This window comes from Gavialis gangeticus, unplaced genomic scaffold (genome assembly GCF_001723915.1).
Source record: "Gavialis gangeticus isolate Ggan-Ray unplaced genomic scaffold, GavGan_comp1, whole genome shotgun sequence".
In the NCBI taxonomy this organism is placed as follows: domain Eukaryota; kingdom Metazoa; phylum Chordata; order Crocodylia; family Gavialidae; genus Gavialis; species Gavialis gangeticus.
In genome coordinates, this window is record NW_017729022.1 from 151,899,202 (window position 1) to 151,902,619 (window position 3,418).

General features: G+C 47.4%; 1 long non-coding RNA gene across 1 annotated transcript in view; it reads right to left on the bottom strand.

The window, feature by feature from the left end:
* Positions 1-3,098, bottom strand: part of LOC109297078 — a 10,263-nt gene extending 7,165 nt beyond the window's left edge. Inside the window, exons 1-2 of the long non-coding RNA XR_002097192.1 lie at positions 2,921-3,098; positions 828-832 (exon numbers count right to left, since the gene is read on the bottom strand). This is a non-coding gene — a long non-coding RNA (uncharacterized LOC109297078). The remainder of the gene's footprint in view (positions 1-827; positions 833-2,920) is intronic.
* Between the last annotated feature and the right edge of the window lie 320 nt (positions 3,099-3,418).

Below are 3,418 nucleotides of genomic sequence, written 5' to 3' on the forward strand. Positions count from 1 at the left end.
GGGGGGCTGGGGGGGGGGGGGGCTGCTCAGGAGAGGTGGCTCCCCTGCTCCCCCACAGAGCACAGCTCCCACACAGCACGTGGAGTGCCCTCCCTTGCAGGGCCACCATTCCCCCCTGCAGGGCTCCAGCCCCCCCCACAGGGCAAGCCCCTCCAGGGGCCACAGATCACCCCTGCAGCAGCAGCAGCTGTGTGGCACTCAGAGCCCACTGCTGCCAGCCCCCTGTGGCGTGGCATGACCCCGATCACCTCAGAGCCGGTGCTGCCTGGGCTGCTTGGCGCGGGTGTGGATTAGCTCAGCACGGCACTGTGTGGGACCATGCACCTTTCTGCAGCTCCAGGGCCACTCATGCTGTCACCCAGAGGCTAGCACTGCTCGTGGGAACCGCATGTCATGCCAGATCAGGTTCTGCATACATGGGTCCCGTGTGCCACCGGGCTAGGCTGATTCCATGGAGGCAGGACCCCGCCTGGCATGACATACAGTCCCTGCAAGTGGCATCAACCTCTGGGTGACAGTGCAAGCAGCCCCAGGGCTTCAGAAAGGTGCATGGCCCTGCACAGCTCCATGCTGAGCCAGGCTGCACCCACAATGAGCAGCACAGGCAGCGCCGGCTCTGAGGCAATCAGGGCTGCGCCTCATTGTGGGGGCTTGGCAGCAGCAGGCCCTGAGCACCACACAGCCACTGCTGCTGGAGGAGAGGGGGGCCTGTGGACCCTGAGAGGGACCCATGCCCCCTCACCAGCTCCCCCCACACAACCTCTCCCCAGCCTTCTCCAACACCCACAATCCCCCTCCTTCCCTCACAATCTCTATTTACCTCCAACAGCACCTGGGTCCCAATCCTTGCTGTGCTTCTGTTTGCCCCGGCATGCGAAGGGTGCATGCCCTGTGTGCTGGGGCAGCAGAAGCACCATAGAGATGCTTTGGCCATAAATCAGAGCATCTCTCCGGAGTACCAGCTTCCCAGTTACCTCAGGGCATGGTACCGAACTGTGCTCTGCCCCAATTTTTTACTCTACAGTAATTTTTTATACCTGGATATTCAGCTATCAAATTTTGAGCCCTTGCTGCTAATATGCAGTAGTGGGAACATTTTTTCATTCGCAGCGTGCCTCTTGCTGCATCTCAAACTGGTTTGGGATGCTGCAAGAGGCACATTTGCACTCGTCTGGATGCGCCCTTAGTAAGCAAAGAGGCACATCGCCATTATCTTTCTGTGGAAGGATCATTAGGGCCCAGTTCATCAAGGAGATCCTGCAGTTTGGGGATGAGGCCTTTCTGAGATGGCTGTTTACAGCCAGAAATAGGTTCCACATCACATAAACATAGATATTCTGAACACAGCCTGGCTGTCCTGGCTTCCCAAATGAATCCAGGTTGTAAGGCAGATGGTGTGCTACTCAGCATATGGTCCAGTTCGTTATTGAATAAGGAACTGGAGCCAGTGCCAGATTGAGAACTGCCATCCAGAGCCTCTTCTAAGTTATCTTGAGTCCCTTTACTTTTCCCTGTGCTGCTGTCTGGTCTGGTTGTTGCCCAACCAATTTCGAGCTGTTTCATCACATTGCTGAACATTCCTTTTCTGGGTCTCCAAGTGGTGTATTTTGCTCTTTTCATTCCACAGGTTAACAAAGGTTTTAACATTGAGTTTCTTTCTGAGCACTCTTCTCAATGCTGGTAGGACACTGGAGATGACCAAACCTGAAGAAACTACATGCTAGGGGGCTAGAGGGAAGAGGGCAGTTAGGATGCAGTGCAGAGGCAAACAAAGGTAGACAGAATATAGTATATGTAGTCCTGGAAGACACAGGACTTTGGTGTTAAGGGGAGTGGTGAACAGAGGGTGGCAGACTACTTATGACAGGTTTTGGCTATGCACATTGTAGGAAAATCAAGTTAGCAAAAAACCAGAATCATTGAGACTTGTGGTCTGCCTTTTACTTCACTGCAGAGTTGTACAACACTTGTGTCAATTGTTCTTGTCAATGCACAATTTGTAATTCACCATCAGTTAAGTCTGTCTGTAATGAAGACAAAGTCTCTAATGGGAGCAAAGTTGCCAGTAATTTTAATGAAGGCAGTGAGGCCACTGATAAGTGTTCTTGAAAATCCCCCCCTTATTGGATGCCAATGAAAACTCTCTGTATCAGGATTACCAACACACTATTAAAACCTTTATTGCACGTATATAGTCTCATACCTTAGCTATGCCATAGCAATAATATTAAAATGAAACACTTATTTAGTGCTTTGCACCTTCAAAGCATTGTACAAACATTAACTAATATCCTACCTTCCCAACCTCTATCCACAGCACAGGTATCTAAGGGGATCTGACCTAAGGGGAGGTATACATATACCTCAACAGCTCTGATTGTATCATACAAGCCAACACATCAAAGAGTATATAATTTTATGAAGGAGTGAGCACTCTGGGGGAAACTGTCATTGTGGAACATTCCACCTGAGGGAAATCTAACCCCTTTTCTGGCCAATAATTAGTGGCTTTTGGCACAATTAGATCAGAAAAAAGCCTACTTAGCTAATTAAAGGGGCTGCCATGCACTGGAGGACATATATATAACTGAATCGCTGGTGAAGTGGTACTGAATACTTTGTCAATATTTGATTTTGTTGAGGTAACAGTTTGAGCAAAAAGCCTGGTGAGCTAGTTTGCTAGATACGTTCTTGTTAACTATCGTATGTTATTAAATAATTCCATCCAAAACTGGTCAAAAACAGTGTCAGTTAATGCTGTATTATACTCATATCTAAAGCTGGAAAAGAATTCTAATGAACACGATAAAAACTGTAGCAATTACAATATTTTCTTGCATACAATACACACCTTTCCCCCCCAAATCAACCCTCCAAAACTGAGGTGCATGGATTAAGTGGGGAAGTTGATTTTCTGTACCTTGCTTTGATTCCTTCTCCACAGTGCAGCAGCTGTTCCATTACTGTTCAGGCAGCTGAGGGAGTCAATTCACTTAATGGCTTCTTGTTCTTCACTCCATAGATGTTAATAATTGTCTCTCTTTTTTGATGGTCTTGATGTTCCACTAATCAAGCTAACCTTCCTTAGGGCAATTTTGCTCTCTGCTACCTGATCCCAGTTTCTTTCCTTCTGTTTAATAGCCCTGGAGACTCTTTATCTCTTTTCAAAATCATAGATCCACTTGTGGAAACCAGTGTTCAGCAGCAGCTAGGGTTTCAGCTTTACTTAACAGAAAAGAGAGGGTGAGTTGTGTGAAGAATAGGCTCTACCTGTGCTGTGTGCAGCCATAACTCTGGAGAAATCTTTCATTTTTCTTTGTTCTGCCATTCAAAAACAAAGTATGTGTATATTCTAGGGTGTGTTATATGTGAAAAAATATGGTACTACCAATTTATAATTTTTGAAATTTAGGCAACT